The 23,381-nt window shown below is 38.7% G+C and overlaps 1 long non-coding RNA gene across 1 annotated transcript in view; it reads right to left on the bottom strand.

Annotated features, from left to right (window-relative positions):
- Positions 1–4,449: 4,449 nt before the first annotated feature.
- The window catches only part of LOC116097863, a 34,875-nt gene continuing 15,943 nt past the window's right edge, over positions 4,450–23,381 (bottom strand). The window contains exons 3-4 of the long non-coding RNA XR_004121586.1: positions 20,484–20,598; positions 4,450–4,556 (exon numbers count right to left, since the gene is read on the bottom strand). This is a non-coding gene — a long non-coding RNA (uncharacterized LOC116097863). The remainder of the gene's footprint in view (positions 4,557–20,483; positions 20,599–23,381) is intronic.

Here is a 23,381-nt window from a genome sequence, read left to right as displayed (position 1 = left end):
GAAAACACAATCAAACAGGTGAAGGAAATGAGCAAAACCATCCAGAACCTATAAATGGAAATAGAAACAATAAAGAAATCAGAAAGAGAGACAACCCTGGTGATACAAACCTAGGAAAGAAATTAGGAGTCATAGATGCAAACATCACCAACACAATACAAGAGACAGGTGGATTTCTGAGTTCGAGGCCAGCCTGGTCTACAGAGTGAGTTCCAGGACAGCCAGGGCTACACAGAGAAACCCTGTCTTGAAAAAACCAAAAAAAAAAAAAAAAAAAAAAAAAAAAAAAAAAAAAAAAAAAAAAAAGAAAGAAAGAAAATACACACATAAAACATTGTAAACATTGACATGCTTTAGGATGGCATACAAAACGATGAGCTTCATCATGGCATCTTTGGGCTCATCGTGATTCATTGTGTTTAGTCCTCATTTGGCCCCCTTCCCCTGAGTCCAGCAGGGGAATGCCTTTCCTTCTCCAGTTAGCCCAGCCTTCTGTCTTAGGACCTGCTTTCCATTCCTTTCTCCATTTCTCTTTTGTAAGCTCTCTTCCTTCTTCTTATGATCCCCTTCCTAGTTTTATGACCCACATGCATGCATATATACTTATGCATACATACACATGCACATACAAACACTATATTACATATATATGTATATGTAAATATCTACATATATGTAGATATATAGATGTATAGATATAGATAGATAGATAGATAGATAGATATAGATAGATAGATAGATAGATAGATAGATAGATAGATAGATATTAAAATATTTGTTCCATGTATGAGAGAAAAAGCATGACATTTGTCTTTCTGAATCTGGCTTCTTTAAAAACACAAATCAACCCCCTTGCGTGTTCTGTGGGTTCCTCCATGAAGGCATCTGGCTGAGGTACTCCTTGAATGAAGCTGTAATTAAAAATTCAACTTGTATAGTCACTTCTAGGTTTCCTTTCTAATGCCTTTTTTCTCTTTAAGATTATATTTACTCAGAACATAGAAATTTGAAATAACTTCAAATGTATTAGTAAAAAGTTGCTGATGGAAGTCCCCCTTTCTAAGCACAGAGATATCATGTGAGTTTTTTCCCTCTTTACTAGTGCTATGGCTTCGTATCTTAATCTAAGAAAAGTCTTTTCATTGTATTCAACCTCTTAAAGAATCTGCTTTTGAGTATACAGTTTTCTTGAATTTTATTTTTGTCTTGTTATAAATATTTGGCTTTAAAAATACGTATTTATTTTTGAGCCTATTTATTTATTTATTGTGTGTGGCTATGTATTTGTGTATGGGGTGCACCTATGATGGCATGTACTTGGAGGCCTGAGAAGAACTCATGGAAGTTAAATCTCTCCTCCTGTGGTGTGGGACTCACTTGAAGTCTACAGGCTTGGCAAGAAGTATCTTTTTCCCAACCAAGCTGTCTCACAGGTTCCCATCTTTAGGTTTTTAATTTATATTTTAAGGCTAAACTTCATTGTGCTTTTCCCATTCTCTGCTACTGATTGATTTTTAGATTTTCTTTTTTTATTTAAAAAGATGTATTCATTTATTTATGTATTTATTATATGTAGATGTCTTCAGACACTACAGAAGAGGGTGTCAGATCTCATTATGGATGGTTGTGAGCCACCATGTGGTTGCTGGGATTTGAAGTCAGGACCTTCAGAAGAACAATCAGTGCTCTTAACCACTGAGCCATTTCTCCAGCCCTTAGATTTTCTTCTTACATGGTTATATAATTCTTTACTAATGAGACTTTTATTTAACAATATATGTTGTCATAATATTATATGTAGAAAACATTAAGGTATATTCTTATTCTAGATTGAATATTAAGAATTACTAAAGACCAAGTAATTATTTCTCCTATTTTGCGATTTTAATGTACTCCTTGACAATTTCGTACATGTATAGAGTGTATTCTGGTCACACTCTCCCCCTCCACTACAATCAAATGAGTTTTCTAGTTTGTTTTTGTTGTCATTCCTTTCTTGCTGGAATGGTGACCCTATATTTCAGACCTGTGAAATGCACTGAAAAGAATACCCATGTCTCAAGTCTCAGGTTCCATGTACCTTCACCAGTCAGGCTTACTAATTATGCTCTTCAAAATGTCGCCATCTTTACTGCTTTTTCCCCCCTATATTCCATATAGTGTTACTTGGAGTACTGTATTAAAATATCTCACTATGTAAAACACCCTTCCCCCAGCTATAGATATACACTTGTTCATTTTGCCCTAGACTTTTGTAAATTTTATGTGGTCATTACTTCTAATTACAAATTGAACAGCTGGGTTTCTGCTCTTCACTCTAGCCTCTCATGAGCTGTAAAGAGTGACTTCGGCTCTCAAGACTCACAAATATCTCAGGGTCAGGGGCTCTCAGACTCAGTGTCCTGGATACCTTTTACCATCTGGTGAAATCTGAGAAGAATACATTCTTTTTTCTTTTATCTTTTTGTTTGTTTTTGTTTTTGTTTTTGAGACAAGGTTTTTCTGTATATCCCTGGCTGTCCTGAAACTCACTCTGTAGACCAGGCTGGCCTCGAACTCTGTCTCTCCCAAGAGCTGGGATTAAAGGCATGTGCCACCACTGCCCGGGAATTAACTGAAATGAACATGATAAAAAAAATGGAACTCAACTCATTTAAAATACAGTTATCAAAATATTTAAAAAATAATTGATATTGTAACTTAAAGCTTTCTTTTTGATGCACTCTAAAATCAAGATCCTAATGGGAGTTCAGGTCAACCTCCACAGTCTCAGTAAAGGGCAGTTTCTTAGGGTACTTGCAACAATGGCTGTGTGATATGGTAACATTTAATCTCTATTAGTGAACAGTACCAGTCTCTTTTAACACCACTGTGGTTTACTACCAACATTCTTCTAGCAATGGCTGATTCAGTGACATATTAGTGAAAGGAAACTTTGAGTCTTACTTTTCTTGTTAACAGGCTCTATTCAGTAAGGGAAATATGATCATATGATCATGGACTATATACTGAGAATTGTCCTTTCAAGTTTTCAGAAGACATTATTTAGAAAATATTCTGATGATGTTTTCACCTTGTTTTTATTAGTTCTGGTTATTCAACTCACATCCTTGGGCTTTAAAGTCTTACTAGCATAACTGACTAAACATGACAGCTAAATAGACATGGCAAAAAAAAAATGAGGGCAAGATCATGGGACCTCAACCCTACAAAAAGCACTATAGGTAACTAGCAAATGTTGAGAATATGAGAAACAGTCTCCCCAGGAAAGAACACATACAAAAAATTTGAAAGAGAGCAAGGTAGAGGTGCATATGAGAGGGTTTGGAGGGAGAAAAGAAAAGGGGAAAATTATTTATTCATAATTTTAAATTATAGCAAAAATATAAAAAAATGTTTAAAGATAGAACCTAGTATCTTTTAAAACAAGTAGCAGTATAGGAGTATTTAAAAAATCATGAGGAAAAAATACCTACAAAAATGCTAAACAAAATTTATCTATTTTATTTTAAATAAAATCCAGCAAGATAACAATAATAATAGTGACAGAGAAAACAGAATGATGGGGTTGGAGCTAGGTTTGACTGAGAAGCACACAGAAGAGATAGGTACTGTACTGAGTAGGCTCTTTGCCCTGACCTCAGATGTTGAGCACACATCAAACAGGCTCCTATATGCTCATCAAGATGACCTTAGCACACCTGCTCTTTGTACTTAAAGAGTGAAAGAAAAAAGCATGGGACTGTTTGGAGGAAATCCTTTCTACTGCCAGGAACTATCCTAAACACTAAATATTAAGCTGTAAGCAAAGCTTGTATTAAGAAAGAAGAAAACTTAGGATACACAGTGATTATAGACTTCTGATCAGAATAAAATACATGACTAGAAACATATTAATTGTGATGTTCTAGATGCAGTCCTTGTTGACATTCTTTTATTATGTCCTATTATATTAAATTTTAATATCTTTATTAATACACTTCCTAAATATACAAGCAGGTAAGTATTTATAGTAAAAAAAATTACAGAAAATTCAAATAAGCATGAAAAAATATTTATAGTTCCACCACAGAGGATATTTTCTTTTTATGTTGGCAAAATAAATTATTTGCTCTGTAACTGGAATACACCCAAGTTAATAAGGACATTTTAACCATAAATTCAAGAATCCTTTCCAACATTAAAAAATGCCAATTCTAATTGATTCCCTTCTCATTAAGAAAAACCACACAGGACAGGAAACAGCTAGGATATGTTTTGCTTAAAGTTTTCTACAATAAATAAAGGGAACAAGGGTCTTTGTGACATTCACAGTCAGTCCCAATTACATGTTAAAGCCGACTGAGTCTGCAGAGACCTGTTTGGACTTGTGCCAGCTCAGTTTTAGTGAATATGATTACAGACTTTGCAGGTTTCAAACATGTAAGAGCTCCACAACTTACGAGTCTTGAGAGTCAAGTGCATGAGTAGGAGTCAGGTTCCTAGGCAGTGACTTTCTCAGGATGGGGAGGAAAGTGTATGTCTTTTTCACATACTGCAGTGGTTCCTCAAAGATCCTGCAACAGAGAACAATGCATCTACAGAATACTCCCCAAGTGTATTTGGATATCTAAGCTTCTCTACACCAAGGGACAGATGAGGACATCTCAAAACAAGGCTGCGGCTTTGGAAACATCAGGAGCACACTCATTCTGATCTCAAAGCTACAATCTCCCAAAGACCCAGTGAGCAAGCACAGCAAGCTCATTGACACTCCTGGTATACACTATGGTAGCCTCACTGCCACTCCTTTCCTGGTGGACACTATGGTAGTAAACACCATTTCTTCTGTAAATTCCAGGAAAGCTCTTCTTCCTCTCAACCCCGCCCATCCAACCCCTCAGTCTCATCTCCAGCTCTACATCAGAACATCAGTGGTATCCTTCTCTGCCCCCTATTCCCAATCTCCTTCGGGGCCAACAAAAGTCCCCTTCTAACTTCCCTCTCCCCACTTACTTCAGCTCCCAACTCCAGCAGCCATTCCCCACCAACCCACAGACCATTCCAGCCAGAGGGATAGAGAATCTGCCCATGGATCTTCTCCTCTCCTTCTCTTCCTCTAGATCCAAACCCCAAGATTCATTCCCAGTGCTATAACAGACCCTCTGGGGTTACCTGTATTCGCTCCACCTCCTCCCAATTCCAAGGAGACAAAATAAACAAATTCTTGTTGAACACTTTATTCTCTTCCCTTCTTTGCATTCCTTCAGACCCCTTGCCTGACCTCATTCCTAAGTGTCAGCTCACAATACCCAGACACACATTTACCTAGAACCTTCAGTGGCCTCAGCTATCAGAGAAATTTCCTACCGTGTAATACACAGGCATCATACTCTGAAAATCCAGAGATAAAACAGAATCCAAAGAACAAAATAGACACCAACAAAAAAAAAATCAAGAAATCAGGACCTAGACCTATAACCATCCCAACGCCAGATGCCTAGATGCCAGCATAAAAACACAATTTAAAAGAGCCAGAGCAATATATCCTCACTAGAGCCCATAGATGCTATCAGAGCACTCCCTGAATATTCCAACACAGATGAAGCACAAGAAAAAGACTTGAAACTACCTGTTTAAAGGTGATAGAGAGGTTCTTAAAGAGGAAATTTTAAAAATACTTTAAAAAAATCCAAGAGGACATAAACAAGGTGAGGAAATAAATGCTTTAAATAAATGCAGAAAAAAAACTTAAAAGCAGTATAAGAAAAATAGATAGGTATTCCACAGGAAAACCAATAGAGTCAAGTAATCTGGACACTTGCAGCTCTCAGAGAGTGAACCACCAAGCAAAGAGCATACAGAGGCTGGCCCTAAGACTATCTGTACAAATGTAGCATATGTGCAGCTTGGTCTTCGTGTTGGTCCTGAACAATTGGAATGGAGGCTATGGTAAAAGTTACTGCCTGTCTGTGGGATATGTTCTTCTAGCTGGGCTACCTCGTCTGGCCTCAGTGGGAAGAGGATGCACCTAGCCCTGCAGAGACTTGATGTGCCAAGGTGGGGGGTTATCCAGGGGGACACAAACCTGCTTAGAGGAAAAGGGGAAGGGGAGATAAGGGGAAGGAATGTGGGAGAAGGTGACTAGGATGGGGACAATGAGTGGGATGTAAAGTGAATAAAAAATAATTAAAAAAGAAAACGAATAAAACTTTTCAAGACCTGAAAATATAGAATCAACAAAAAAAGCACAAACTAAAGGAATTCTAGAAGTGAAAAATTAAGAAATTTGAACAGAAATGACATAGACAAGCTTCACAAACAAAATATAAGAGATGGAAGAAAGAATCTCAGGCATTGAATATATGATAGAAAAACTGGATATATTGATCAAAGAAAATGATAAAAATAGAAAACTCCTGACATAAAATATCAAGGAAATCTGGGGAATCATGAAAAGACCAAGCCTAGAAATAATAGGAATAGAGTAAGAAGAAGAATCATAGCACAAAGGCCTAGAAAATATTTTCAACAAAATCATAATAGATTTTCCTTACCTAAAGAAGAACATGCCTATAAACATACAGGAGGCAAACAATACACCAAATAGATTGGACCATAAAATAAGTCCCTTCAGCACATAATAATCAGAACACTAAAATGTTTAAAACAAAGAAATAATATTAAAAGCTACAAGAGTAAAAGACCAAGTAAAACATAAAGAAAGACCTATTAGAATCACACCTGATTCTAATGAAGACTCTAGAAGCCAGAAGGATCTGGACAGATATGCTGCGGACTCTAAGAGACCACAGATATCAGCCCAGATTACTATAAGTAGCAAAGATTTCAATCACCATAGATGGAGAAAAGAATTCCATGATAAAGCCAAATTAATACAATCTCTCTATATAAACCCAGTCTGATAAAAGGTACCAGAAAGAAAACACCCATGAAAACACAGATAATCATCTCAGAGCAGAAAAATCAAAAAGTACATACATACATACATACACACACACACACACACACACACACACACACACACACTACTACCACACCACTAACAATAACAACAACAACAACAACTAATACTACTACTACAAAATAATAGGAAACAACAATCATTGGTCACTAATCTCTCAATATAAATGCTCTCATTCCCCAATAAAAAGACACAGATTAACAAAATGGATGTGAAATGAGGATCCATCTTTCTGCTGCATCAAAGAAACATACCTCAATATCAAGAATAGACATTACCTCAGAGTAAAGGGTTAAAAAAGATTTTCCAAGTAAATGAACCTAAGAAGTGAGCTGGTATAGCCATTTTAATATCTAACAAAATAGACTTCAAACTAAAACTAATCAAAAGAAACAGTACATACACAAAGTAAAAGCCTATAAAGATGACATTTCAACTTTTAACATCTAGGCCCCAAACACAAGGACATCCATGTTTATAAAAGTAACATTACTATAGGTTAAATCACATATTGTACCTCACAGTTAATACCCCACTTTCACCAATGGACAGGTAATCCAGACAAAAACTAGACTGGAGCTAACAGATATTTACAGAACATTTCACTGAAACATAAGATATACCTTCTTCTTTACACTGCATGAAACTTTCTCCTAAATTGCCCATTCTCTCAAATACAAAGGAAGTCTTAATAGTTAGAAAACTGAAACAACTCTCTGCATCCTACCAGAGCATCATAAATTAAAGCTGGGTATTAACAAAAGAAACAACAGAAAACCTATAAACTCATGGAAGGTAAACAATGCTCTGCTGAATGAAAAATGGGTCAAGATAGAAATAAAGAAAGAAATTAAAGACTTTCTAGAATTGATTCAAAATGAATACACAATATACCCCAACTTGTGGGACACAGCAGAAGCAGTTCTAACAGGCAAGTTTATAGCATTCAGTGCCTACATTAAAAACAAAAGAAAATAAACAATATCAATAAAAAGCAACCACCATCACCAAAAACCTAAAGAGTTCTCAACAACAACTTAACTTTCATACCTGGAATCTCTTGAACAAAAATAAATAAACACATTCAAGAGAAATAGATGGCAAGAAATAAACTCAAGGCTGAAATCAATAGACTAAAAATAAAAATAAAAGAATATAAAGAATCAATGAAACAGATAGTTCTTTGATAAAATCAAAAAAATAAACTAACCTGTATCCAATGTAACCAAAAGGCAGAAACTATTTAAATTAACAAAACTAGAAACAAACAGGGAAACATAACAACAGATAATGAGGAGATCCAGAGAATCATAAGGACATACTTTAAAATCATGTACTCCCCTAATTTGGAAAATCTAAAAGAAAGAAATAATATTCTCAATAGTCACCACTTACCAAAGTTAAATCAAAATAAGATAAACAATTTAAATAGACCTCTAACCCATGGTGAAATAGAAGCAGCCATTAAAATCCTCCAAACAATGACAATAGTACAATCTGTCCTGCCTGCAAGATATGCTAGGGCAATGGTAGCAGAGAACTTGTAGAAGTAGCCAATTAAAGTCTTATTTAGTTTAATGCTCATGTCCTGAAATGGAACCCATACTCAACACTGCTGAGGTGACCAAGAACCAAAGACTAGAAAGCCCAGAGACTAGGGTCAAACCAGATACTACTGGTCAAAAAGCAAGCCAAGTCAAACCAAAACTTAAACAAACAAACAAAAATAAAAACAAAACCTTATGCTATATAGATCAATATAGACTCATAGATCACTGCTTTATTTAGCCATCATTAGAGAAACTTCCTCCTGCAGCAGATGGCAAGAGATACAGAGCCAGACATTACACAAAGAGAGTATCCTTGGAACACACAGCTCTAAGTGGGATGTCTCCATCAAATCCTTCCCTTTAGAACTCAAAGAACCATGAGGAAGAGGAGGTGAAATGAACAAAAGAGTCAGAGAAGATGGAGGACACACTAGGAGAACGTGGGCCTCTGAATCAGTGGAGGAAGGCTCATGTGAACTTAGAGACTAAAGCAGCTAGCACAAAGTCTACATGGTTCTGTACCAAGTCTTCTGCATGTACATTGTAGCTTTCAGTTTAGTATCTTTATGGGAGTCCTGAATATGAATATGAATATGAATGTTAATAGGAATGAGTAGGTCTCTGATTCTTGTGCCTGCTTTTGGGGCTCTTTTCCTTCTGTTGGGTTGCCTGTCCAGCCTTGATGATTTTTACTTTACCTTATGTTTTATTTTGTTTTGTCATGTTTGGTTGTTATATCTTGGAAGCCTGATCTTTTCTAAAGAGAAAGAGAAGAAGTAGATCTGAAGGGGAGGGGAGAGGAGGGAAGGGAAGGTGGGGTAGGACTGGGGTGAGTAAAGAGAGGGGAAATATATAAACAAGATATACTGGATGAGAAAAGAGTCTATTTTCCTTTAATGTTTTTAATTATTTATTTATGAGTACATGTATGTATCTTTGCATCTGAGCATGTGTCTGAGGTTAGAAGCTGGAATTAGAAGTAGTTATGAGCTGCCTCATACAGATGCTGGGAATTGAAGAACAATGCATGTTCTTAACCACTAAGCCATCTCTCCAGCCCCAAGAATCCATTTTCTTTTTTAAAGAAAGTATTTAATTTGGGGCTTCCCCTTTCAGAGAGTTTGACTCCATGACTAGTATGGGGACCATGGCTGTAGGCAGGCAGTTAGGCACAGGGCTAGAGCAGTAGTTGAGAGCTTAAATCTTGATCTGTAAATGCAACTTTTATTCTCCTGTTGTAATTGTCATCTCCAAGGCTGACTCATGTTCTCTGCTAACCGAGGCCTAGTATAGGAGGCTTCTAGCTTTCATGCAATCATATCTCGGCCTAGAATGTTCTCAGCCTATGAGACTGTCAGCTAAGCTCACCCTTTCTTGTTTTTTCTGAAATCTAGCTGGCTGGTTCAACTCAGCTGTTTTGGTTCAAACTCCTCTCCAAGCTGACTGATCCACTCTGGCTTCTCTCTCTGCCTCTGGCTGAATTACTCTGCTTGGCTTCAAACTAACTCAGTCTGTTCTAATCTTCTGGCTCATTCTCATTCTCTGATTCAATCTGTTTTTACCTGTGTCTAGCTTGTTTTCTCTTCAACCTGTTTTTGTACAACTGTCCCAGTAAAACTGCCTCCTCCTACTCCTGCACTGCTCTGACTTAAGTAGCCCCTCTTTCATCTCTCTTCTCATGAGAGTTAGGCATATCGGATCTTTCAAATCTTTCTCTGATTTGTCACTTTGTCTGCCACTCAATTGAACATCAATTTCAAACATGGGTGCTTCTTTCTACAAACTAATTTTACCTTCATTGTTTGGGCTTAAAGACATGAACTAAGGGCATGTCTGTATTTTATACAGCAAGAGGGATTAAAAGTTTGTGCTAAGGGCTGAACCACACCACAACTAGAAACAGGTTTTATCAGTAAATAACACAATCTCAGGGTTCACAGTGTGATCAAATATCCTGTGACAAACTTAGAATACTTCATAAAAAAATCTCAAAGAATTAATCAAAAAAATTTTAAATAAGAGAAGAATTCAGTGTCACAATCAGACACTTTACATCATGGTTCCAGCCCTATAAATGCTGGAAAGTGAGTAGGCTCTACATCTAGGATTACAAATCTTCAAAACAACAGAAGCAGAGATTAGGAGCTGGAGTTAAAGCAGTTGTGAGCTGCCTAATTATGAGTGCTGAGAATTGAACTTGGGTCCTCTGCAAAAGCAATGCAAGTTCTTAATGACTGAGCTATCTCTGCAGTTACAAGAATCTATTTTCAATTAAAAAAGTGGGGGTGGGGGTGGGGGTTCTACACATGCCTTTTTCTAGCACTCAGGAGGCAGAAGTAGAAGAATCTCTGAGTTCAAGGCCCCCCTGCTCTACTCTACAAAGTGAGTTCCATGCCAGTTAGGGCTGTTACATAGAGAAGCCCTGTCTCAGGGAATTGGGAAAAAGTTTCAGGAAAGCCCACAATGGTGTACTCAGGAGGCTTAGGAGATCCTTTCTTAATTCTTACACTGCATATTTCAATTTTCTTCATTACAGACATTTCTATAATTGACTATCTTCTAATATAATTCCCTACCCAAGTAAAAAACTAAGATCTCTGAACAGGAAGACTTTTGCTGTGGCAAATGGATGGAGCTTGAAAATATCATCCTGAATGAGGTAACTCAGTCATAAAAGAACACACATGGTATATACTCATTGATAAGTGGATATTAGCCTAAAATTTCAGAATACCCAAGATTCAATTCATAGATTATAGGAAGCCTAAAAAGAAGGAAAACCAAAATGTGTATGCTTCAGTGCTTCTTAGAAGGGTGGACAAAATATTCACAGGAGGAAATATGCAGACAAAGTGTGGAGCAGGGACTGAAGGAAAGGCCATCTAGAGACTGCTACACCTGGGGATCCATCCCATATACAGCCACCAAACCTGGACATTATTATGGATGCTGGGAAGTGCTTGCTGTTGGAAGCCTGATATGGCTGTCTCCTGAAAGGCTCTGCCAGTGCCTGACAAATATAGAAGTGGTTGCTTGAAGCCAAACATTGGACTGAGCACAGGGTCTTCGATGGAGGAATTGGAGAAGGGACTGAAGGAGCTGAGGGACTTTGTAGCCCTGTGGGGGCAGCAACAGTGTCAGCTGGCCAGAATCCCTGGAGCTCCTGGGGACTGGACCACCAACCAAAGAATACACATGGTGGATCCATGGTTCTGGCTGTATATGTGACAGAGGATGGCCTTGTTGCACATCAGTGGGAAGAGAGTCCCTTAGGCCTGAGGGTGTTCGATGCCCCAATGTAGGGAAGATGTAGGAAGATGGTAGTGGGTGGGTGAGTGGGGGAGCACTCTCACAGAGGTGGGGGCTGGGGGGATGAGTAGGGAGGTTCTGAAGGGGAGATCTGGAAAAGAGAAAACATTTGAAATATAAATAAGAAAGTATCGGGAAGAAAAAGACTTTTGCTATTTTATCTTTTACTAAAATACACGGATGGGAGACTCTAAGTGTGGGTTAAGTGAATGAATGAGTAAGTGGTAAATTACATGTAGTATAAGTTCTATTTAGAGAAGAGAATCAAAATGAAAACAACAGAGACTGAAGGTATAGCCTAGTGACAGAGCCTGTTTAGCATGGGGTAGGCCACAGGTTCAATCTCCAGCGTTGAGACAGGAGGGGAACAAATTCAGGGTCCACATTCTTATTTCATTAACTAGTGAACAATGTTAGAGCACTGTTATTGACAGGAGTAGCAGCTGGGGAGGGAGGGGGGGTCAAAGCAATCCTGCCTCAAGCTCCTCGGCTCTGGGATTACAGGTGTGCACCGTAATTTCCAGCAATGGTGAATTATTATCAGAAGAATATTTCTCAGTGACTCTAGATCTCCCCAACTGAATTCAATAGGAGGAGTAGAAGAGGAAGTAGTGAAAGTGTACGATCAAGAAACATATATGTATGAAACTCACAAATAGCAAAGATTAATAAAGGAACAGGTGCTAGAAAAGCAACTTACATGCCACTGAATCTAGGTTTAAAACTGTTAAAGTGATCAATATTTGTGGTTAATATTTCATCACAATAAAAGAGCCAACAAGTATATATCCGAGTATTACAAGAAAGAGAAACCAAGTAACATAACATCGAAATTATCTGAAACACACTGAGTAGGTCAACAATTTTGTTTTTTGAGATAGGTTCCTATATAACCTGAATAGACCTTATACTAGACTGTTGAGGATGGCCCTAAACTCCTGTTCCTCCTACTTCTATGACCCAAGTGGCAGTTTTAGAGGTGTGCCACTACCCATAGTCAGACCAACAGTTTTTAAATGTGTTGATGAAATTGAAACAGAGCCAAGGACAAAAGCAAAGCCATTGAAAGAAGTAATAGAAGCAAAGATACACAAGTTTGTTATGAAATTAAAACAGGCCCTTAATTAGAGAAAGTAAGAGCAGGGTTTCTGTAAATGACATTCCCATTAGTGCCACTTTATTGCAAGGGATGAGTTTATAGCTCACAGTCGGTTATCCAGTTACAATGTATTTACAGAATACATTCAAATGCCATAAAATTGTCGTTTATGAAAGATGGCATTTAAGTGTCGCTCAAAGGCTCTTCCAGAAGATATCTCAGTTTGACAGCTGAGACACAGTTATACTGGAGTGAGTGTTCCAGAGGAAACGAACTGTTCGCCAACAACCCAGAGCAGGTTGGTGAAGGACCGCTACACTTACGCTTGAACTGTCATCCACACAGTGAACAGGGACACAGACCCAACACATTTTGTTTGGGTCATGGTTTTGTCATTCTGTGCTTTAAAATAAAGTATTTTTCAAAAATGGGTCAGCTGCAACTTCCCAGAATTTCCTTCTGAGTTAGGCAACATGTAACTGAGAGACCAATGGTCTCTGATCATTGATCAGAATGAATGATCAACGGGGAAAAGTATAGTTAAAGATGATAACAGGCACACTCCTGTCTTTCTGGCAAATGTGTCTACATAGTTTAGACAAGCCTGGACTACATAGTGAGAACTGGCTGATAATGCCCTCCCCTCTGCAACAAAACAAAAAAACCAAAGCAAAGCAAAATACCCAACAACAACAACCCCGAGAAGAAAACAACTGATCATAGAAAATGGGTCACCTCGCAACAGGAAAGGTGCTTTCTGGAAGACACAGATGCAGCAGGAGTAAGAACTTTTTAAGGAAAGCAAAGATTCTGGAATTTTTTGTTCATTTTTATAGCTGTTACTTTTTTTTAATCAAATGCAAATAAAAAGGAAGGAAGACAAGAAAGAAAAGAAGGAAGGAAATAAGGAAGAATATCAGTTTCATTATTTGGTAGATTAGTTTAATAACTATCATCTTGTTATGGAAATAAGGCACAGACTCATGTCTTTTTGTAATTTTTTAAAAATTATACTGTTAGAGCATCCTCCTCACCAAAGTTATTACTGGAAAGTTAATCCCCAAATTCTTCTATCAATGATATTTGTAAGTAAGTCTTATGAAAGATAATTGCGATTGGGTAAGGTCGTAAAGATAGAGCCCTTGACCACCACTGGTCACTTGAGATGAGGAAGGAAAGCAGAACTGTCATTGCTCAAGTCAACTGAGCCTCTGTCTCTGCCATGATGGGAAGCACTATGACACCCAGTGGGAGGCAGATGTCAGCAGATGTTTGTTCCCATGTTCTTTTGACTGTCCAACCTTTAGAACCATGAGCTAAATAAACTAGTTTTTTAACAAAATAGATCACCCAGCTTCAGGTGTTTGGCAATAGCAACAGAAAACAGACACATTGCAATCTGTTAAGGGCTACACTAAAGTAATGAATTTGGTTTTCTACTACATGGTTGAGTCAGATAACCCAGAGTCAAAACAGTAGCACAACAGTCTGCACGTAATTAATCCAATCTCAGCTTCTCCCTGCCTGCTCTCCTCTGGGTAGACTATGAACCACTGCACTCCGCAGACACTAACTGGACCCCACTGCTTCTCTTCTGTTTGCTCCCAACCTCTTTGAAAGTCTTGGCTACTTAGGTAAATTTGTAGAAATATAACCAGCTAGCCCAAAATTAAAGCTGCCAACCAATTCTGCCTGGCCTGCCATTACTCTCCCAAACTACTTCCATATCAAATTCTCTTCTCTTGCTTTTTTTCTATTTGTGGCCTACTTTATATCCTGACACATAGATGTGGGTGTCTTAGGGTTTCATTGCTGTGAAGAGACACCACAACCCAGGCAACTCTTACAAAGGACAACATTTAATTGGGACTGGCTTACAGTTTCAGAGGTTTAGTCCATTATCATCATGGCAGGAAGCATGGCAGCATTCAGCAGACATGGTGCTGGAAAAGGAGCTGAGAGTTCTACATCTTGATCTGCAGGCAGCCAGGAGAAGGCTCTGGAATTCCATACTGGGTGGAGCAGCAGCATAGGGGTCCTCAAATCCTACCCCCATAATGCCATACCTACTCCAACAAGGCCACACCTCTTAACAGCACCATTCTCTGTGAGCCAATTCACACATATGAGTCTATGGGGGCCAAACCTATTCAAACCACTAGCTGTCCCTGGGAAGCTATGCCTGAATTTCTGGGTCATCTTTTGGATAGGTTAGAGTTGATACTATCTGACAGCATGTGGTCTGAGCCCACTCTTCACAATATAGCCAACAGTCCATATGCCTGACTATGGGATTCATAATACCAACCTTACCAAAGTCCAGATGCTCCTGCTACATCCACTACAATTTCTAGTCTAAACTATCCACATAAATTAGAGTATGAAGTTATTATGAAGCAATGGCAATCTATTTCAAGAGATAGGAAGAGACACTTCTGGAAAGCTGAGGACCATGATTCAAAAGAAGAACTATAGTTGGGCAGTGGTGACGCACTCCTTTAATCCCAACACTTGGGAAGCAGAGGCAGGTGGATTTCTGAGTTTGAGGCCAGCATGGTCTACAGAGTGAGTTCTAGGAAGCCAGGACTACATAGAGAAACACTGTCTTGAAGAAAGAAAAAAAAAAAAAAACTACACAAAATGAACCCCATTAGCTATCCATGAAATAGGGGGAGAGATTCCCCAGAAGGCCATCACATCAGATAGGGCTTACCACAAAGCATGAGGAAGGAGAAACTAGTAATGGATCCCAGCATCTTAGGAAGCATAGTGTATTTAGAGCTAGGAGACAGGAAGCTTCATTGCTTTTAACAAATCCTTTGGTTTTCTTTAAATAACTCCAAGTTTGAGAGAATTTATAGACAATACCAAGCTATTAATGGTGAGGGAGATGCAGAATACCACGTATCACCCTTACCATTTGAGGAAAAGACAAAGGACAAGTATGTATAGAAGTGCAGAAGACTGGGATGGGTGAGATGGCTCAGCGGGTAAGAGCTCCGACTGCTCTCCTGAAGATCCTGAGTTCAAATTCCAGCAACCACATGGTGGCTCACAGCCACCCGTAATGAGATCTGAAGACAGCTACAGTTTATTATGTCGGAGCGAGCAGGGACATCCTGAGTTCAATTCCCAGCAGCCACATACATGATGGCTCACGGCCATCTGTACAGCTACAGTGTACTCATACACATTAAACAAACAAACAAACAAATAAATAAATACATAAATAAATACATAAATAAATGTTAAAAAAAAAAGAAGTACAGAAGACCTCTGACGTGGGCTGCGTGTGAGACCTGGGTGCTGAATGTCTCCTCTCATCATTTCATTTGCATCTTTACCAAGAGTGAGCCAGCTATTCAGACTCCTTAAACTTATTATTCTAAATGGGGATATTATATAATTTACATAATCACACTGATAGAATGCGAGTTTTAAGAACTTATTTCTGAGAAAGCTGAGGGCCATGAGGGCCCTTCAGAAAGGCAGAGTGCCAAGAAAATCTTAGCATGTTTGGTGGTTTGAATGAAAATAGCCCCTACAAACCCTTAGGGAGTGGCACTATTAGAAGGTGTGGCCTTATTGGAGGAAGTGTGGCCTTGTTGGAGGAAGTATGTTCCAGGGGGGCGGGCTTTGAGATTTGAGAAGCTCAAGCCAGGCCCAATGTCTCACTGTCTTCCTGCTGCTAGTCGATCCAGGTGTAGAACTCTCAGCTCCTTCTCCAGCACCATGTCTGCCTATTGGCCACCATGCTTCCTGTAATTCCAATAATGGACCTGCCCTCTGTACTGGAAGCCAGCTCCAATTAAATGGGTTTTTTTTGTTGTTGTTTTGTTTTGTTTTGTTTTGTTTTTTAAACATAAGAGTTGCCACTGTCATGGTGTCTCTTCATAGCAATAAAACCCTAACTAAGACAAAGAGATAAAAGTTTGACACACAGTGAACAGGAAATGACAAAAATCATAAAGATCAAGAATTCAACAATATGCCAGAAGCTCTATCACATTTTTTCTCTCTAGAACAATGAACTTCAAGCTATGTTTATGTACACATTTTTGTGTGCTGTATGAATGTATATAAAGATTTTGGGGAGATGCACACAAGTCTTTTTGTATATCATTTAAAAAGTGACTGTGGGTCAAACTGAAGGACAGAGAGACAGACTCCCAGACCAAAGCTCCACAATACATAGCACAGAGAGTCGAGACAGCATGAGCATTAAGACATTGCCAAGCCAGGGCTGGAGCAATGGCTCAGCTGGACAAGAAACACTTACTCTGCAAGTATAGCCAGTGGTGGCTCACACCTTTAATCCCAGCACTCAGGAGGCAGAGGCAGGCAGATTTCTGAGTTCAAGATCAGCCTGGTCTATAGAGTGAGTCCTAGGGATACACAGAGAAACCCTGTCTCGAAAAACCATAAATAAATAAATAAATAAATACCCGAATTCTAATCCCCAGCAACCATATAAAAAGCCAGTCATGATTGCTGTTCCTGGAATCCTAGCATTAAGGGACAGAGATGGGTAGATGTTGAGAGTTTTCTTGTCATCCAGCCCAGCTCAAAATGGTGAGCTTCTAGCTTGGTGAGAGACCCTTTCTCAAGGCCATAAGATAGACAATAGAAGAAGGTACCAGATATCTTGCTCTGGCCTCTGCATATATACTCAAGGATGTGTGCAATTATACACACAAGTACGTATGCAGATCACTCCACTCATCTACATGCAACACACACACACACACAAAACCAAACAATTTTAACTTGCATACATTTATTATTTCATTTTTTTAATTAACATTTTACTCAGTCACATATTTTCACTAAGCACATAAAGAAGAAAAAAGAAAAAAATGACCAAGTTCATTTAGACTGAGAGAAAAAAAATTAATGCCTAATCCAGGTATGGTGTGTATAATTCCCTCTCTCAGAAAGACTGAGGCAGGAGGGCCACAGTGAGCTTTAGGCTACTCTGGCCACTGAGTTGTTTAACAAATTCCTGGCTACACTGGGCTATGTATTGAGATCTTGTCTCAAAACAGAAGAGAAAATCAATACCTAAACATTTAAGAAAAATTACTTTTGATCCCCATTGGCAGAGTACTCCACAAAAAATAGTGACTTTTGCATACCATCCCTGCCATTCAACTTCCAGAATCTAGGCCAAAAATATCAGCTATTGATAGTCTTGAGGCTTCTGCCCCTGCCAGCACAGCTTTTAATGTTTTGCTTTTAGTCCAACTTTCCCTGTAGTATTTTACATGTTTCACATTTGTTTATCCATGTGTGTGCATTTGTGTGTGCATACCATATCATGCATGTGGAGCTCTGAGGACAATTTGCAGAAGTCAGTTCTTTCCTTCTACCACGTGGGATCTGGGGCTAGAGGTAAAACCATTGGACATGCTGCTGGAGTCTACCTTGACAGCCCTACCTGCAGCATTTTAATAGAAAGTTGTTTGTTTCCTGATATCACTGATCTATAGACCAATTTACCGTACCCACATAGCTGGCCTTCTGGTCAATTTTTTAATATTTGACCCCAGGCTGGTTCTGCAGCAGGCATGCTGTTGCTGGCTATCATCTGACTGTAGGAGCCAGAACCATCACTTGGCTTCACACCACCAGAGTGGAGACCCTTTCCTGTCTGTTGACTGTAAGGAATGAGGTACTTATTAAGCACAAGAATGTATTGAAGGGGAAGTATCCTAAGGGTTTCTTATTGTTGTACCTTTAAAAGTTTATCTAAAAAGAAAAAAAAGATGCAATGGAAAAAAAGTATGGAAGAAAAATTCTAGCTTTAGTGCAATGTAAACAACTAACTTAGCAAGACCTGGATGCAGAGTTGAGATTAGATCTTTTCAATATATCATAGTAATTTTTTTGAGAGCTTAATATTTCCCCCTTTCCAGATAGTGTTATATTTCAGTAGAGTTTAAACAAACAAAAGAAACAAACAAGCCCCAGCACATTTTTTCTTCTCTAATATCGAACTATTCTTTAGAGAAGCTACAATAGCAGGCGCCACTCACACCACTCACTCACATGTTGGTTACTATGCACTAGGTACAACGTTACCTAAAAGTCAGCTTGCAAACAAAGGAGGGTACAAACCCACTGCAACTGTGCATGTTGCTATTCATAAGGGAAATGGTAGAACTTGTAGACATTTCTAGAGGTTTGTAGATTCCAGACAAGAACAGATGCAACATGCCCAACGACAAAACACAGGACAGGGTGTATGGCCTCAGGCCTCTGCATCTGCTATGGACTCATCTAAGTCAAAGTCTTAGGGATTTCATTTACTTAAAAAAGATAAAAGCCAGGGATGGTGGCACGTGCCATTAGTCTAAGCATTGGAAAGGCAGAGGTAGGAGGATCTTTAGGAGTAAGAGGCCAGCTTGGCTCAGTGTGTTTCAGGCTAGGCAAGGCTACATAGTAAAACTGACTTTCAGAGAGATGAGGAGGGGAAGGAGGATGGAAGGGAGGGGAGGGAGGGAGGATTAGAGGAGTTATTGATCTTTACTGATCTGTAGCCACCTGGTTTAAGATGACAGTACAGAATCTATACAATCTATACAGAATCTATACAATCTATACATAATACTTTCAATTACATACATAAATATTTTCAATTGAAGAAGATTAGGTTTACATTTTATGAGTCCTTGAATGTGATCCAGGATTGGTTTGCTCTATATTTCTGAGAAAGGAGTAAAGACAGAAAATTCTAGAGCCACTACTGACTGGCAGCAATATTCCTGGTCTACTGCAAAACCATACACATACAGTCTGAGTTAACAGAACCAGCACTGGCCAGAGACATTCCCAGTGTGACACTGGCATTCACTAGACTGAACAGTCAGTCTACTGAAGGGCTCCTAGCGGCAGAGATGGCCAAGAACTGTGATGACACTGCCTTAGCCTTATGCAAGGGTTCTCACAGACACTTATGTGACCTGTGGCTCTCACTGGCTCAGCCTGTCTTAATAATACATTGGTTTTGTTTTCAGCCTCTCACAAACACACACTACATTCCAACTGGATCACTAATTGCTATTACCATTGTTACTATCTTTAGTACTAATGTTAAAGCCAGATCATCCCAAAATGCAATTTTTAGAGAAAAATAGTTAATTCTATACATCTTTTCTCTTGAAAGCAATAGATCAGTCAGATGTAAATGTTACATTGTATAAAACTAGTCTTATGACTCATGTCAGAAGTAGAAGACAAAAAAGAAAATAAATGGGGGACATATCAACTCATTTGATTGGCAGGATAAAATTATCTGCCTTCTGTTTTTCTTTTCTGACAATCAGTGACTATAAAAACCAAGTGGTACAGTGTGGCAGAATTCTGAACATTGGCATCAGGCCTGGTCACCTGAATTGCAAACTCAGGAGCCATGTGCTGGCAGAAAGAAAGGGTTGATTCTTACAACTTGTCCTTTGACTTTCCTCATGGAGCATATACATGCCTGTACCCATGAACACGTACAAATAAATTCACTCAAAACAATGGGTTAAGACAAGGAAAGAAAACTGCTGAATCATACCAGAACTCTTTTAGCTTTTGCTTGCTTTCTTGCTTTTTCTTCCTCTGTTCCTTCCTTCCTTTCTTCCTTTCTTCATTCCTTTCTTTGGTGTGCAGCAAGTCCTAATTCTGTGCTCCTGAGGGGGAGGGGCAGCAGACAAAAGAGCACTAGTCACCTGCAATTAATTACTCATGCAGTTTTCTAAGCCACAATCATCTTTCGTTCTGAGTTTTCATCTGAGTATCTCTAAGAACTTTTGAGTTATTAATTATAGCATGATCTTCAAATAATGTTTAGCTTTGATTAAAAAACTTTGTTCTCCTTTTGGTTACTGTGCTCAGGTGTGGGGCCTGAAGAAGTCTAGGAGGTTAGATTCTGAAGCACATCAGACTCCTCCCTTATATTTTAAAGAATCAGTTTCTGAGACTATGCAATTAGGGATGTGCCTGATTTCACCTTCAAGAAGCATAGGTTCAGGGACTAAGTCCCTTGCCCTCTCAAGTCTATTCCTATGTTTGTGCCAAAGTCAAAGCTTTCAATCCTTTGCCCACTTTACTCTTCAGTTACTGTAATGGTATATGAAGAACTTCCTTAGACAAAGTTGACAGGGAGCTAGGGTTGTCTGTTATCATGCAATGCGGAGGCCTGAATAAGGCATTTCCCTCCTTGAATTTGTTTTGTGTAATATTTTTCCCCCACTTGAAATCAGAATAATGAACAAAGGATCATATCATTACAATCAATGGTATACAGTTTTGGAGATAAAAGATAAACTACTTGACCTGAAATATCTGAAAGACCTATTTTAGGGGCTGGAGAGATGGTTGAGCAGTTAAGAACACTGGCTTCTCTTCCAGAGGATTCAGGTCCAATTCCCAACATCCACATGGTAGTTTAGAGCTATCTACAACTCCACTTACAAGGGATCTGAGGCCCTCTTCTGGTCTCCATGGGCACTAGACACACATGTGATACACAGACATATATGCAGGCAAAATATCCATAAAGTAAGAGATAACATAAATTTGATTTTTTGAAAAGAAAAGTTTTCTTAATGAACATTAGAACTTGGCTTCCAACAATTTCTTAACTGTAGAAGAAACAGTCAACCTGTTTCTTTTATTTTTCATTTATATTAATCTTTAAATTCTTTGATAATTTTACACACTATAAAATTTACTTAGATCATATCTACCCCCCCACTCTCTCCTTCCCCTTCCTCCTAGAACCTTTGCCATCACTCTCTCCATTTTATGTTGTCTTCTCCCATCCCTCTCTCTTCATCTGGACATTGGCATCAAGCTTGACCATATGCTCATGGATGGGGAGTGTCATACACTGGAGAACAGACAATCTACCATGGACCACAGTGCTGAAGAAAATTCACCCTCCCTCCACAGGGTTCATCAACTGTCAATTGAAGCCATAGATTAAAAAACAAAATCCTCTTTCTAGTTCTTGGTCAGGGGGCCCAGAAATGCTTCAACATTTTTGAAGTGACCTGTTTTTTTAAGGTCACTGGAGTTTGGAGGGAAGGACAAAGGACCAGAGAGGTGAGACAGCAGATAAAAAATATGCCAATTCAAATGTGTGATTATCACTTATTTCTAGAAAATGTCACTGATATGCTTCCATGTTGGACCTTAAGAAATTAGAGCTGATGCCATCACTTGACAACCACCTGAACCTGGGCTTACTTCAGGCCAGGTTACTTCGGGTTTACTTAGGCCATCAGCTGATGGATGGATGGATGGATGGATAGATAGATAGATAGATAGATAGATAGATAGATAGATAGATACATACATACATACATACATACACACACACAGACATACACACACACAGACATACACACACTCAGACATACACACACTCAGACATACATACATACTTATTCAAGCCCTCTTCATCATAGAACTGAGAGAGGAGTTAAATGAGAGAAGTCAAATAGCATCAAATAGTAGTCACAGTTAGCATATGATAAGTTAAGTCTCACAGTTGCTTTGAAACTAGTGGCTCACCCTTACTCTGAGTTTTAGGGCTTCATTTGTGGAGCTGTGATGATGAAAGACACTTCCCATAGTCCCTTGCTGACACCATCTTTCTTCTACATGAGAAGAATAAGGCTCAGGCTTATAACAGGAACAGAGCTCAGACTGAGCCGTCTAACCTTAACTGCCATTCTTTCTATGGCATGTGAGACATACAAACTGAGGCAAAATTATATGGGTCTGGTCAAATTAAGGCATCTAACAGAAACATTTATTCTTTGACTCAGCTACACAATAGTCTTCTCTAGCCTTTAGCTTTTGGTTTTCTATTTTTACCTTTTTACTCCACTTGCTTCCCTAGAATCCAAGCCTCAAAAGAGGCAGGGATGATAGAGTGAAGAAATTAAAATTACATGCCAACAAGGCAGTTCAGAGAGGAGAGGGGCTTGCCACCAAGCCTGAAGGCTTTGAGTTTGATTCCCAGCTTCTGTGTGTTTGATAAAGAGAGCCAAATTCCTCAAGTTGTCCCCTAAGGTCTACACATGTACCCTGACACTCACATGCCTATGATTCCACACATAAATGATAGCATACATAATAAATAACTAAGAGAATGTTTAAAATTAAAAGTATAGGTAATAGTTGATATAAAAGTAAATTGCCACAATCTGCCAGTTTCGCAGCCTAGAAACAAGCCTCTTATTGTTTTATTTCATCTTTGCACATGGAGTTTGGGAGAATTTTGGCTCTACTCTTCGTGTAATGTCAGAAGCCTATATAATAAATATATTGTCATCCAAAATAGCATAGCAATTCATTTTGTAGAGTTCACAGGACTCTTGTTTTTTTTACTATAATTTTGCTATAGCTAGGGCCAGAATTATTGAATAGGCATGATGCCAGGAGTTTTTTTTTTTTTTTTTTT

The sequence above is a fragment of the Mastomys coucha genome, unplaced genomic scaffold (assembly GCF_008632895.1).
Source record: "Mastomys coucha isolate ucsf_1 unplaced genomic scaffold, UCSF_Mcou_1 pScaffold2, whole genome shotgun sequence".
Classification (NCBI taxonomy): Eukaryota; Metazoa; Chordata; class Mammalia; order Rodentia; family Muridae; genus Mastomys; species Mastomys coucha.
The sequence above is the reverse complement of the archived record's forward strand: the minus strand, read 5'-3'. Positions and strand labels throughout refer to the sequence as shown.